General features: G+C 36.9%; 1 protein-coding gene across 5 annotated transcripts in view; it reads left to right on the top strand.

The window, feature by feature from the left end:
* Nucleotides 1-16,285, top strand: part of bmpr1b (bone morphogenetic protein receptor type 1B) — a 244,543-nt gene that overhangs the window by 88,721 nt on the left and 139,537 nt on the right. The window contains exon 1 of one of the 5 annotated variants that reach the window (XM_031902007.1): nucleotides 9,059-9,077. The exons of the other annotated variants lie outside the window; for them this stretch is intronic. The gene's annotated coding sequence lies outside the window, so the exon portion shown is untranslated. Of the gene's footprint in view, nucleotides 1-9,058; nucleotides 9,078-16,285 lie in introns of those variants that run through there. 5 annotated transcript variants of the gene reach the window in all.

Here is a 16,285-nt window from a genome sequence, read left to right as displayed (position 1 = left end):
TTAAAATTTCATGCCAGATGTATATTTTCTGACCTATTAAATACAGTATCATAAAGGGGTAGTTTGCCTTTAAATGAATGTAGAGAGTGCAATTCTGAGACAATTTGCATGTGGCCTTATTTTATATTATTTGTTTTTTTTTTAATTATTTCACTTTTCCAGTTTGGAATTTTGGCAGCTATCTGGTTGCTAAAGTCCTATTTAACCTCGCAACCAGGCTTTTTGGCTGCAGGGGCCAGTGACCCCCTTTTGAAAGCTGGAAAGAGTCTAAAGAGGAAGACAAATAATTCAGAAACTATTAATAATAATGAAGGAAAGACCACTTGAAAGGTTGCTAAGAATAGGCCATACTATAACACAATTTAATCTAAAGGTGAAACACCCCTTTAATCTCCTGTTCATATTCTGTAGCTGGGAATAAACAGTTGAGCATATACATTTACCTCCTCTTACTCCACAAATACTAAAGGGGTGATTTATCAACATTCAAATTTGAATTTTTTTCAGAATCTAAAATTTGAGTTATGTTATTTATTAAGTTAAAAAAAACCAAAAACTGAATGTAAAAATTTGGTAGCTAAAAGCTTGTGAGTTAATGTAAATGTTAATGTAATGTAAAAGTCAATGGAATTTGTCCTAGGCAAAGTTGTACTTTCAATCCGAGATTTTCTAGTTTTCCAAGTTTGTAAACAAAGTTTGAGGTATTCGAGTTTTTTTTTTTCAAACGAGTTTTCCATATTAATAAATAAGCAAGCAAATTGATAAATAAGCACATTATTGTTAAAGTGCCCTTTTTTCAAGAACAGACACATCTATTAGGGGCTTTATTGGGGAAAAGTGGTTTCTTGTAAGGCTCGTATCTATAAAGATGCATTTTTTTAAAAAAAAGTAAAATATTGTACCTAGCAAAAACAGTGCTACTGAAAAGCATCCGGTGTTGCATTATGTTTTCTTTTATTTTCTCTGTGTGACACATTCATTGCAATGACTGACAGCCAATAGAAAAGAGGCCTCGGTTCAAGTACAGTATACAGATGTTAAATTCCAACACAGTACATTTGTCTAATCTGGGGACAATTATATCACAATGGCTGAATCCTTATATGGCCTATGCTGAACTTGGGGGTAGCTAAAATGCTAATAAATACATTGTGGAAGCTTAAAGATGAATCAGAGACATTTATTTACAGCATGATTGGATTTCTTAGTGGCATAGCTATACCACAGTCAAAAGTGTACTGACTATATACTGTTACTGTTATTTCTTAGTTTTTAGCTTGTTTTCTTTTCTCGTGATTCCATATATATTGTATTTCCTAAACATATCAGTTACCCTCCCTATTTATTGCCAGGTGGTGGAAAACTCCACTTTCTGCTTCAACACAAATAATCCTGCAGAAACAGGCAGCTTGTTACTTTGAGACCTGCAGAGAAGGCCAATTTAAAGGTAGGAGGAGAAGGTGGTATAGAGAAATAACCTGCCAGTTGTAATCTTCAGAACCTTAAAGTAAACAAAACTGGAACGAAAACAAAGTTTTTTATTTGGAAAACTGTACCGTATCCAATGATAACATTCCATGCTGGGCTCTGTGCAACCTTTCAGAAAGACACCACAGTGTAATAGATTAGACCCACAAGCCTGCCTCAGAGCTTGCTTTGTGCTAGCAGAACATTGGTTGTCAAATGGCTTCACGCTGGAGCTTTTTAATTTTTATTTTATATCGTAGCAGTTTGGGAAAATAAGTAGTGTAACAGTAGTAGGCTACATTTCTAACTTTGTTGCAAAATGTGCAGATTTGCAACTAACACATTCACCTATTAGCTTGAGAAAGGTAAACATGTTTACAATGCAAAAGGAGCCACTGGAAGGTAACGTGATATTTAAAGGTTGTTGTGTTGTCCTGAGTTGGAAAACCTGAGGCCAGCTGTTTTTGGCTGGCTGGATGTTATAGGAGTTGTAGAATCATAACAGCTTGATGGTTACAAGTTTCCCACCTCTTTTATAAACAATGCGCCCAGCAGGAAAACTGCTGTTCCAAATCAGACATGCCGATAAAGAAATAAGTAGGTGCTTGGTGTGTTTATAGTGTAATACAGAACAGTTAGGATGCTGTTTAATATTGCAACTACTTTACTGTAGGTACAGACATGGGCAGCATTCTCTAAGGGGACCATTTACAAACAGTTGGATTCCCCCCCCCCCCCGATTTTTAGCACTAAAAGTTCTCTCTCTAAAAAAGTCTTGAATTTTTGACAATGTGCCACTAAGTGTGTGCATGCACATGTGATGTTCTTAATGGATGTACCTATGCAGTTTAACAAATGGCAGCTGTGACTAAATGTTTTGTGTATAGAGAACAGAATAAACCATTGGCTCCCATAAACTTAGGGGCAGATTTACTAAAACTCTATAAAGTCTCATTTTTTTCATTTTCAAATCCTACTAAATTTTGACTTCGAAAAGTCGCCTCAAAAAAGTCATAAAAAACTCGACTTTTTCGAATTGGCGGTGTGAAAATCGGAACTTTATCGAATTGTTGCTAGGACAATTTGAAAAAGTCGACTTTTTATACAAAACTCAGCCTCAATTAAACCAAATCTCTAAAGTTTAAGGTAGAGTAAAAAAAAAGAACTTCAAGGAAAGGAAAGGGACCTTTGCTATTGACTTCTACATGAACTCAGCAAGTTTAACCTGGCAAATTGTCGAATTCGGATTTTTAGGCGTTTAGAGGCATAGTGAATCACAAAAAAAGTTGCAGCGTTTTTTTCTTGCAACCTTTGAAAAAGTTGGATAGATTGGTCCAAGCAAGCACTGAATTATGTGTTATTTGTTATGCCTTATGAGTTGTATGAGCTGCTGTTAAAGTTTATGTGCAAACAAACAAGAACACAGGTAATATATTCATTAAGTACTTTCTTGCATAAAAAAAGGGATAAAAAGACAACTTTGCCTTTTCAGAAGGCCTCACCTTGAGAATGCAGTGCAGTTTTGGGCTACAGCTCTTAATAGAGATATTAATGAGCTGGAAAGAGTGCAGAGACGTGCAACTAAACTGGTAAAAGAAATAGAAGAATTAAACTATGATGGAAGCTGGGGTTGTTTTCTGTGAAGAAAATGTGCTTGTGAGAGGACATGATAACTCATTACAAGTACATTTAAGGACATAATAGACAGGCAGCTGGGGATCGGCTGTGGGATGCCTTGCCAGGTGATGTTGTGATGGCAGATTACATAAATACCTTTAAGAGTGACTCAAATGACTTCTTGGATAAGCATAATTTTCAGGGCGTATATATACATTAATAACATATATATATATATGTTTGTGTGTGGGAAAACACTGCTTTTTGGTTGTAGCCCATAAAGCCACAAATGCAGATATTCCAGATACAGATAATCATAGATAAATAAATGGTGAATGCAGAAATACATGTATTTTCTCTGAGTCTCAGACAAATCAGACCAAATTTCGAGCTCAACAGCACAAAAAATGGTACATCAGGAAAGTTATTCCAAAACGTCACAATGATCCACCAACTGAATAACCATGAATTGGCTGTAAGGCAGAAGCAAAACACTTGTGAACACTTGCTTGGTGGTGTGAGGCATCAGAACAAAGAAGTGACTTCTGAAACTGTTGCATATGTGACATTATATCACAAATTTAGTTGCGGCCATTTCAAATGTAGCTGCTTTAGTGGAATCGAGGTTAAGTTGCACTTGAAACCACACTAATGCCCATCAACCATATGATTGACTTTTATTTCTGGGGTGTTTTAAACACCCTACAAACAGGCACATCCTGTTTTATGAAGATTCTTAAGTGATACTCTACTACAGAACCACTTGAATTTAATTTAGTATCCTGGGAAGTGGCTACTTAAAGTTGAAGGAATTGTTACTACTAAGGTTTTCTTTGAGAAGACTGTGTTTTTCACAAATCCCTGTGTGCCATAATATTAAAATCTGGAACAGATAAGACATTTAACACAAATGCATAATTTTATGGAACAGTACAACACCCTTATATTTAATTACTTGATTTGCATCCAGGTATTAATATAAATAATTCAACAGATGCTCTCAAGAAGATTCCACTGTTATGTAAGGTTTTAGTCCTTTACAAGTGTTTTTTCCAAGTATTTGTTAGATAGCAGGGAAACTCTGGCAAAGTGATATTGTACCCTTCTTTACCATTGCAAATATAATACAGATTCATCCCATAACATTTATGTCTGGCCACAGACTGTACAAGAAACCTGACATTCATGGTGCATGCAGTCATACTATTCCCTTAGAAAACAACCAAAGACAATCAGGTTTATGGTAATGTTCGAGGACAGCAGAATATGTGGTATAGCCATACACTTGATACAAAACACAACCAAGCATTTATTTATAGAGGATACAAAGTGCGTTTTTAAAGCTATGTTAAAGTCTATAAAAATAAAATTAACAGATATTTCATAGAATTGGCTTTAGGTAAAACCTTTTGTTTCATGGAGAGCTCTTTGATACCTGTACAATGTAAGGCCCCCAAGCACTGTGGAAAGTGAAAAAAACCCATAATTCTAGTATATTTTAGAGCCAAATGCTTATTATTTTGAACTCGTTATAAAGTGGTACCATATGATATAAGAAGGAATTTGTAATTCTGGACAGCAGTGAAGATACACGCTATATGATCTGCATTAATGCCACTTTTAATGCATTAGTTTGCCTTTCCTCAGCAGCTTAACACTTTTTACCTTTGGCAACGTTTCAAGAGAGTAAAAGCCTACAAAAATGTATGTTTTACTTGTTTGTTTTCCAGGGTGGGCAATATATAGTTTGTGTTTTATGTTTGATTGTTCTCAAACCATTTGTTTCTCCTTATATTGCATATATTCTAAAATAATAATAATAAGCAGAATTATAGGCATTATAAGAAGAGAATGACATAAATCACCTGTGCACATTTTGTTTGCAGTGGGATGTGGGAAATGTAGTTCAACACCTTTTGGAAGGGCCTCAATCTACTCACACTTGCTCTGAAATGTATAATGTTCTCTTCTGATGTAGGAGTCTTTTCCCCTATCAGAAAATACATTGCAGATATAGCTATCACCTTATTCTTGCATTTTAACCTTTGTTCAACCACATCAACCAGGACTGAAGAAGGTAGGGAGCAGATGTTTGCACTAAAGCATTGATTGTATCCTGTGGGATTCATCTGCCTACGATGGATTTTCAGAACATATTGTTGTTCTCTGCTGCATTTATATAAATGCAAGAAACAAGGTATTAATAGTTTTCATTAATAGGTGTCCATTTAGTGAGTGAGTATGCAGCTCAAACACTTTCACATGCCGAGCAAGAATATTGGAACAAGGGCCCTTTTAGAGAGTCCATTCTTTTTGCACAAAATAAGAAACATATGGATAGGAGAGAGGAGTCTCCAGGCTTTTAACTCAGAATGCAACTAAAATAAAAGCTTGAGATAAAAGAGAAAGGTGGTAAGATTTCAGGCTAATTTGTTGCACATCAGAAATAGATTTGTGAGTGTAAAACAGCAAATTAGCCTTTTATTTTTCTCCTACAGTAGTAATTGATTTAAGCAATTAAGTACTCTTGCTTCTATTGTAATATATACAGATGTATATGAATTCTAATCAAGAGAATGCAGCAGGGTTTCTTAATGTTTTTTCCAAGGTTTCCTAATCTTTTCTCCAGGGGACCCAAAAGGAAGCCAAGGAATCAGATTCTTGGACCAAAAATTAATTTAGCTCTATGTTTTAATTACTGTTTACTTTTGCTATAACTGTTTGCCAATTTGAAGCAACTGGTCTCCATTATTTATTTTTTTTATAGTTTTTGAATTATTTGCCCATTTCTTCTGACTCATTACAGCTTTCAAATGGAGATCACTGACTCCAGCAGCCAAAAAACTATTGTTTTGTGGGACTACAATTGTATTGCTATTGTTACTTTTTATAACTTGTTTTTCTATTCATGCCCTCTCCTATTCATATATCAGTCTCACTTTCAAACCACTCCCTGGTTGCTAAGGTAATTTGGACCCTATCAACCATATAGTTGCTGAAACATCAAACTGAAGAACTGCTGAACAAAAAGTGAAATAATTAGAAAACTAAAAAATATTAAAAAATAAAGTCTAACTGCAAATTTTCTCAGAATATTACACTCTGCATTATACTAAAAGGTAACTCAAAGTTACCCATAATACAGGTCCTTGAAATAAATTTTTTAACGAGAGGCTGAAATTTCAATAAAATGAAGGGAATACCTGGACTTTCCCTATTAAAAGCATGTCTCACCTGTGTGGGTGGCACTATGCCATCTTTCAACAAATAGACAATTTTTAACAAAATATTTAGCTTACTTTTTTATGGTATCATGTTCAATCCACATATTGTAAGAAGTTTCTGATTTTAATTAGTCTAGGAATGCAAGTTAGAATGTGACCTGAGAGTGACCCACCTTGCTTGTAATACCATGTAATCAGTTACATGGAGGCCTATAGAGAAGCTCAGATCTTTCTTTAGTAGTTCCTTAACGGAGATGCGAGTTGCTTATTGGAGCGTTTGACATGTAAGGTAGATGTCAATTTTGGCAGGACTAAGCGAGGTGGTCATGTGCTTTCAAAGACATTTTTGTCTCCCTCCTTGGCCCCAGCTATTAAAGAAATATAGTGATGCTGAGATTTATCTCTAGTACAGAATGTCCATCCTTGCACCTAGCTGGTACACACTTGGATCCTGAAATGATGGTATGTATTCCATGTATGTATGTATGTAGGTATTATATATTTCAGTAAGATAGATTGTTAACTCATATTGTGTACTGTAGTACCCTGATTCATTATTTTTCCTAATGCTATGGAGAAGTTATTATACCAGCCTGACTGGTAAAACTTAAGCTGGCCATACACGTGGCGATCTGACGATGTTTCGTGCGACCATCGGTCGCACGAAACATCGTCAGATGTGCCACACACCATTCAGGGCTGAATCGGCAGGTAAGGAGGTAGAAACAATAGGATTTCTACCTCCTTCTGCCGATTCAGCTCTGAAGGGAGATTTTGATCAGGCGCCTTCTATGGCGCCCAATCAAAATTTTCCAACTGGTCCGATCGGCGAGTCGGCCGATATCAGCAGCTTCCTGCGATATTGGTCGACTCGCCGACATACCATACACGCACCGAATATCGTACGAAACGAGGTTTCGTACGATATTATCGGTGCGTGTATGTCCACCTTAAGACATTCCAGTGCTATGAGTAAAGAAGAAATAGTTATAGGAACACTGGTATTATTTTCCATGTTTTTTTATGGTTTTAGATTTATTTTATTTGTGTGTTATTGAAAGCAGTACAATATATGTTGGTACACTGCTGATTCTGACTCTAAAAATTATGTAGCAGTAGCCAGCTGATAAACATATCTGAAGAAGGTACGGCATTGGCTGAAGGATAGCTGACTTTAATTATATGTACACATTATTTTAAAAACATTTAGCTTTTATATTGCTCAATTATGTAGGCAGTGGCCTAACTAGCATACAGCAGACCCAGTGAAAGTGTGTGTGTGTGGGGGGTAGATGGGGGCCCAGACAGTCGGGGTTCTGCTGTATGGTTACTGCTCCTCCCCCTGTGACAGTCACCACCTGTGGTGCAACTGTGTATGTAGGAGAGTGTCACAGTGTGGATGTTGCAGGCTTTATTTACACTCTAAATATTTTTTTTGTATTTTAATAAAATAATATCTGAGTTTTAGGATCTGCATACAACTGAGGGTTTGTTAGGGAAATAATCATAAGGTTCAAATAATAGACTGAATATCATAGGCAAGGGTCAGCATGGAGAGGCAACATGATCATACACTTAAATGAACTTCAGTTGCATGTAATTCAGTTTGGGCTACACTGAGCACCTGTAGTCCCACACAAATTTAGTATTGTAGTTAATGTCTGATCAAGGCAGATTTTACTTTCAGCGCTTCCTTGCGCCAAAGCATGCTGTGCCTTATGTATCAGCAAGTAAATTGCGCTAGTGTAGAGGAGTGCATTTAAGGAAGAAGAAAAGGCTAAATCAGACCCAGTGTTAGGTACCTCCAGTGATTGTAATTGCTTAGCCCTGGCTGCTGCCTCCTGTAGAAAACTGCACCATGCCAGCTTATATGCGAGCGAGTGTTCCTCCTGTCCTCTTTCTTCTGAAGCCCAGGGCTAATGCATGCGCAGTTGAGCAAAAAAGCTGGCTTTTTTGTTAGTCGGCTTTTCGCTCTACTGCGCACAAAGACCGAATCAGGAAAAAGGATTGTTAGCTCACATACACAGCTGCCAGTGCAGTTTTTTCCTAACAAGAGCACCAGCTGGGGGTTTTGGGTATTACAATCACTGGTGGGTACCTAACATTTTGGCATCCCCCAGTGATTTAGCTTTTCCTTCTACTTTAAGCACACATGCTTTGTGAATGCCAATTTAATGGTGCAATTATGCACCTATTTTCATTCCTGGGGCTGTGTCTATGGCTCATAAATAAGCCCTATAAAGTTTATAGGCATCGCTATCACAGAATCAGCTCATGAGCCTATTATATTGAAAATACATTATTAGTATCAATGGGTTTTAAATAACATTACATTTAAAGAAAATTAACAATTTAAAATATGTTAAGCAGTTTAACTAAAAATCTCCTTACCCAAAAAACATTAATATTTTGGCTAGAGTTTCTTTTAAAAAAAGGAAAAAAGTATTTTATTTGTCATGCACATGGGTCAGTTTAGTTGAAATTAACTTTGGAGCCTCAATTTCTCAGTAGTGTTGAATCTTAATAAAATAAAGTGCTTTCATCTCTATTTCTTCATTTAATTGCCTAAGGAACTGTACTCATGAAATAATCCTTCACCCCATAAGATTTTACCCCTTGATCCACAGCTGTCTTAAATCAACAGGTCATTGGGAAGTGAGCTTAAAGACTCCAATACTCCATGACTTTTTAATGTATCAAGCTATGCTGTGGAACCTCAGTCTGAAAAACCTGGGAACACATTTTGAAGAAAGGAATACCGAAGCTTCAGTGAGTCTGTTTCTTATAGATGGATATATTAAAAACATCTTTTATTTATTAAATAGATTATATTTCTGTAGAAGTGTGTATTGTGCTGCAGGAAAGAATGTCAGGCCATCGTTTTCCTCATATTTTACGAACAACTGGCACGCACAGTTGTACAGTTTACAAGCCATTTGTTCTTTTTACAGTAGTATTAGAAAAATTCTGTCTGTTTACAAACAAGGTAAATTCAGTGTTGACAAAAAAGCACAATACATCAACATTTTTTGCACATATATTATTCTAATACTTGACCTGCTGAAATTACATTTATACTATAACATGTGTCACTGTCCTTTCCACCAAGAGTGGACACGTCAGCAGCTCATCTGGTAGTTGGGGGTGAGGGCAAAGTGAATGCTGGATAGTGTATCTGCAACATTTGGATAGTTCAGGGTTTCCTGTTCTTTACTTACAACATCATGATATTAGGGATCTAATATTTAATCACCAGTAAAAACCCTAGTGGGCCTTGGCCTTTGTAGCCCCCCTGTTAACCTACACTTGGGACCTGTTTTTTTTTTTTCGGTATAGGCATCTTTTCCATAATTTGGACCACCATAAAGGTGGCCATACAAGTACTGATATTGTTTGGTATGATATTTGGTGGATGTATGGTGGATTGATGAGACGACCGATATCGCAGGAGCGTTTTATATTGGTTGTCTCATCGATCAGGCGGGACGAAAGATTCTGCGTTTAGGGCTGAATCGTCAGGTGGAGGTAGAATCCCTATTTTTTTCTACCTCCATATCTGACGATTCAGCTCGTCAGTGGAGGGAATGAACAATCTTTCCTGCGACCAAGGTGTATGGCCACCTTAAGGTTTCTAAAATGTATTTAAACATTAAATAAACCCAAAGGATTGTTTTACTATCACTATGGATTCATGCATCTTAGTTACCATCAAGTACAAGCTACTGTTTTATAATTACAGAGAAAAGGGAAATTATTTGTAAAAATCATATATTTTAAGAATTATTTGCCTAAAATGGGAGATGGCATGCCGAAAGTCTGAGCTTTCTGGACAAACAATTCTATACCTGTATATATATTTTTTTTTCCACGTACAATTTCACGTTTGTGTTTTTCTTCATGTGTTCAAGAATATTAGGAATAGGCTTGCATGCTAATATATATACCGTATATACTCGAGTATAAGCCGATCCGAATATAAGCCGAGGTACCTAATTTTACCTAAGAAAACTGGAAAACTGTATGGACTCGAGTATAAGCCTAGGGTGGGCTTACATGATACTACAATTACATGATGCTGAGAAGTGCATGATGCCCATGACTAGACAGGCCCAAAAATCTCTTTGGAGTGAAGCATCTGGTACTTTAGCCTCCTGGTGCACAGCCCTGATAGTGGATCTACCTACCAAATCTTGCCCCCAAGGGGCCCAGCTTTCTTACTAAGAGAGTGCATCAGGGTAGACTTACAGTTTGTGCAGGTTCACAGGGGCCTTATGCAGCCATGGAGGTTTGCCTGGTGTGCCAAAGCACTGGGGTGCAATACATTTAAGGCTGAGTTGCTCTTTGGCTGGGAGCAGCCACTTTCAAGTTAAGGCACAGTCCGGGTCCTGAGTTCTATGCAACCAGTTCAAATCCCTAATATTCATCTGTCTGAGGATTCCAGCAGCCGGCAATTTCCCCTCTATAACCAATGAAGTACTAGAAGGTGGTTTTTTTGCTTAGCAACCAACCACCACCACAGACAACGCAATGGGCTGCTTGTGCTGCAGCTTAGCCTCGGAGTAGCGGCGGGTGTTTACTGTAGGCTGGGAGCGGGGCTGGTTGAAGCTGCTGGGGACCGAGGCACATGCTCCTCTGTCACTGTGTCCGGATTGTGGCATACGAGCGCACGGCGAAGAGGGGTCGTGACCTGGAAAAGATTCGGCAACCTGACAGGAACATCTCCCAGCGCTGCCTAAGCTTACCGTGCCCGTCGTATTGGTACCGTCTCGGCTGCCCTGCTCTCCTCTGCTGGGGAGCTTTCCTTTCAAACCAAGCCAGTTTTACTTCAATCGCATTCTCTTCAGCGCCGAAATCCCCGCACAAAAGTCCTCACATTTAGCGCACAGGTACACTATATTTCGTGTGCGCGCATGTTAGGGAAGGTGGTGCGACTGCCTATGCCCTTGAGTTATGCCTAGATGTTAGCGGTACAGCGCCCAAGCAAGGTACCTGCACGAGGGGGGTTGGTGGCGGGGGTGCGAGCGGACACCCACGGGGGTATACATTTTATCCACGAGTATTACGCGAGTATAAGCCGAGGGTGACTTTTTGAGCACATTTTTGGTGCTCAAAAACTCGGCTTATACTCGAGTATATACGGTATATGATATAACGGTTATAAATAAAATGGTTGTAGAGAAGAGAGAAAACATTTCAAATGTTGCAACAGCAAGGAGAGGCAGAAAAGCAAGGAGAGATAGAATGGAATGTGGATGGATGTGGAAGAAAAGGACAGATCTTGGCACGGGAAGCAGGGTAGTAGTGGACATAAGGTGGAATAGGTATTAGAAAATCGCGAGGTAAGAATAAACATGCAGGGTGATATCAAAGTGGGCATTAGGGGAAGATGACAGGAAAAGATATATGCAGGGAATGAATATAGGAGTAAAAAGCTGTGTAAAATAAATGGAAAAGATTGCCATCTGAACGCTGTATATTACGCCAGATATTACGCCATTATTTTCCATAAGTTCCGGTGGAAGAAAAAACGCGTAAAAAAAATTACGCCGATTTTACGCAGGTTTTACGCCGTTTTTACATGGCGAAGCCTGGCGATGTGTGGCAAATTTTCTCTCCATCTTTTACACAGCATAATAAATATTCCCCTTAGTCATTGTCTTTACTGATGGGCTTCAAAAAAAGATCTGTACCTGATTTAAAATTCTTTTCAGCACTGAAGCTGATAAGGGTCACATACTTGATGCAGTTCATATACAACATATTAAACTCAGGTGTTATAGGGCTGGGACAGTGTTCTGTAACTCTTTTTGTTTACTCAGGACACTGGCATGTTCTGTGTACAGTTCATGTCTCATATTGAATCCGCCTGCAGTTGTGCTAAGTACAGGAGCAAGCTTCAACGTGCATGTACTGTTTTGCTGAAAACTATTTATTGCACAACATAGGTAGGAGATTCATGCTATAGAAAGGATTTAAACCATTATCTATGCAAGAACTCAGCAACTGTGCTATCCGAATTTGCAATAATTATTTATCATATCCCTTGCTGTCTGGCTTTCTATCATAAATATGCATGTGGGAAGCAAACCATTACTATGTGTGGGGAAAACGGGTTAATCAATTCCAAACAAAAACAGATTGTGTCAGCATGATGCATTTGGCACTCACTCTGCTGTTTCACCACCTAAGCAAGTGTTCAGTGCCAAAATGAACAGCTCTGGCAAAAGACTATAGATTGCTGAACAAGCTCTAATTTCTTGCTGTTGGTGGTTTGTTGCTATAATAATAATGAAATGTAATGTAGCTAGCAAACATTATGTGTGTGAGTATATGTGTAGGGAGTATAGTACAATACATATTTCTGTGGTTAAATCCTTAAGTGAAACTATATAAATATATTGAAAATGCACTGACATATTCAACAGCACCATGAAATATTGGAGTGAATACATTGAACATACAAATTACATACGTATACTGATTGATACAGATGGTAAAGAGGACCCTACCTGTTTCCAAGTTTATTAAACCATTTGGCACCAACTCATATAAAAGCAAATGCTACGTCTACTTTACCTTTTAATCTTGATCATATATATGGCAGTGTTTTCTGTTTGTATCATAGAAGGCAATGCAGTGATACATTATCAATGACACATATTTAAACTAAATAGCTATTCTATATTTTAGTTGATGCATAGTTCATTGCCTGAAAATTAAATAAAAAATCATTGGTGCAATAAATTTATTTCAGAAAACAGTTATGCTCATTCATTTCATATAGTACTGTTATATTAAGATTATCAGTATATTTATGTTTATGACTTGCTTGACGTTAAAGGAAAACTATACCCCCAAACAATGTAGGTCTCTATAAAAATATATTGCATAAAGAAGCTCATATGTAAAACCCTGCTTCATCTAAATAAACCAGTTTCATAAATATATACTTTTTTTTAATATTAAAAGAACGGAACGCCACACACACAGGGACTTCAAGAAAAAAACAAAAAGTTTATTATTAATAGTATGTGCTATTGGGTAATCCTAAATAGGAAATTGCCATTTTAAGAATTAAGGGTCACCTCCTGGGATGATAGAATTCATAGTGCACACAAACAAGCCAAGGCACATATACATGCTAGGCCACATCAGCCAATCAATGGGCAGAGTTCTGTCATTTGCTTCCACACTTCTTCCTGTTACAGTTAGAGCTGCATGTGATCTCTGAGGGAGCACACAGACCATCACTAAATGGTGCATCAAGGGAAAGGATGTAAAAGGGCAATATTTACTGATATATATATTGCAGTTTGGCAAGATTCTTTAATAGGTCACTCAACATAATTTTCTATCGCCACCTCTTAGACTAATCCTTACCTACTCCCATGCCAGCCATCTAAGTGGAGCAGCACTATGTGTTTACCCACTGCTGTATGCACTTTTTTTTCTAATTCTAAGCAGCTTTTCAATTACATTAATTATAAATCAAGTTATTTCTAATTGCTATTAAATAACATCAAGTTATGTCTAATTGCTATTGAAAGCAGTATGTGTCAGACTCTTACAAATTCCTGACTACTTATACCATTGCAACATTGTATAGGTAGTCACTTCTCTTTCAATTCCCGCCATGCCTGTAATTAACAGATTTGAGAAGAAGGAGATTAACAAAAGTGTGCAACGCATTGTGGGAATCCAGGCTGGAGGGGAGAGAATGTCTATTACACTGTTTCTGTAGTCTGGCAGTTTAAGAAGGGAATGACAAAGAGTAGTCATGGACTGTCAATTTTATTTATTTTATAACTAAAATGATTAAAATGTTTCTAAAAAAAAAAATAAAATAAAAAAAAATATATATATACATGAAAGTGGCTTAGAATTGCATTTTCTTTAACAATAAAAAGAAGCAACACATTTTATTTTAGGTTAGATATTCCCTTTAAATATCTTATTGCATCTTTCTTATTTAATAAAGAGGATGCCCACCTTTATTGCAGTTTTTGTATATAGGCAGATATGCCACTTAATATTTACAATTTGTTTAATTTAATACATTTGATTGTTTTCAAAATATCTACCTGCGGAGGTAGTGCTGCATAGATCCTTATGTCTGTCTATATTGGAAAAATGCAATGAAGGTGAACATCCCCTTTAACTTACCACACTGATTTAGACCAGAGAATGTATTGCCATTATGTATTTTGCTATAAATAGCAAAAGACAGACAGGCTGTTAGTTTAATTTATGAAAAACTAAAATAATTGAAAATGTTTTTAAAATATAAACTGGAAAGTGGCTTAGAATTACATTTTCTTTAGTTATGAAAAAAATACTTATTTTTTTTTAGGTTAGACATCCCCTTTTAATACTTTATTGCATCTTTCTTATTTAAATGGGATATTCACTTTTATTATAGATTTTTTATATAGACAGATTTGTCTAATTAAACAATATTTACAATTTGGTTTAATTTCAAGAATGGATTGCTTTTAAAATACTTACCTGCCAGGGTAGTGCTACACAGACCCTAAGGTCAGTCTATATTTAATAAAGGTGAACATTCCACACTGATTTAGACCAGAGAATGCATTTGCCATTATAAAGGAATGTGTAGCAACTTCCCAAAAGAGAAATATTGGCCAAAACAGGCACCAAAGATGGATTGGATTAGGAAATCTGCAAAACCTATTAACGCTTGGTCGCCATCTACCACATGCTCCCTCACACACCCATGTCCCTTTTATTGATCTTGCTATGATTGACTGTCTACAAAGGGCAGAAAGAATAACAAACTTTACTACTATTTTAATTTATTGTCTCATAAAAAAACCTTTCTTTAGTCTAGTCTTTTACTTCCCAAACGTTATACCATCACTACAAACAAAATATATTTAGCAATTTCTGAGCAACATGTATTATAGCAATGACTTCAAAGGCTTTTGTAACAACAGTCTGTGTTCCAAAGCATTTTTTAAAAGCTGTGTACTTCACAGAAGCATTTCCACCCTTTGACATTTAAAACAATTGATGATCAAGATGTTTGTGTTTGAAGAAAAATTGGAAAAGGTTTTATGTCTTCGAGCCACTCCCTTTTTTATGGCCTGGAATCTCCAATGATTGCCTAAATGGAAATAGGTTAGGAAAAATGAATGTTATAAATGTTTAGGAAACCAAGCTGTAGATAGCTTTCAGGGTTATTTTTGTTCAGATAAATACCACAGGCCCTTCAGCTCCTAAACCACACACAGAAAAGATGGATTGGAAACACAGAATGCGTAGGATCTGAGGTATATTCATGAAAGTTCCACAAGAACATATACAGCATTCAGAGTTAACCACAGGAATGAAATCACAGTGTAACCTTTGTTGTCTGGGCCAAATCAAGCAATCATTTTGATGGAATTACCAGAATTACAACATTGTAAAGAAAAACTGTAAAGGATCCAATCAGAGGGCTGCTTTAAATGTTGTAGCTGCACTGGAACAATCTAAGCTCATTTGAGATTGGTTGCTGTGTGACGCTGATTTGTTTTCACAGCTAATAACATAGGCTGTTATATTTGTTTATTTTATTCCATAATTATAATAATGCTAGTCCTTGTGTTCTTTTAATCATAAAATCAGTGAACTCAGCATGGTCCATGTATTATTTCTGATCATTCTGGCAATACCGATTGTTTCTTTGGTTTTCATGGCGATGATTATGATGTAATTTTCTCTGCATGTTGTAATACGAAGATCTGTTTGCTTTATGTGATTATGTGTGGTTTATGGCTTGATAAAGGGATATATGTTTAAGGACAACTGGAGCTTAACTAAAGAAGTAGCCTATAATTGCTGTACATTATGTTTTGGGCTCCTGTATCAGCTCAAGGCAACCACCACCCTCTAAAGATGCCCCAGTAGGTCCCCATCTTGTTTTCTGTTGATTCACTGCACATGCTCTGTGCTGCTGTCAGTTACTGAGCTTAGGG

This window comes from Xenopus tropicalis, chromosome 1, assembly GCF_000004195.4.
Source record: "Xenopus tropicalis strain Nigerian chromosome 1, UCB_Xtro_10.0, whole genome shotgun sequence".
In the NCBI taxonomy this organism is placed as follows: Eukaryota; Metazoa; Chordata; class Amphibia; order Anura; family Pipidae; genus Xenopus; species Xenopus tropicalis.
The sequence above is the reverse complement of the archived record's forward strand: the minus strand, read 5'-3'. Positions and strand labels throughout refer to the sequence as shown.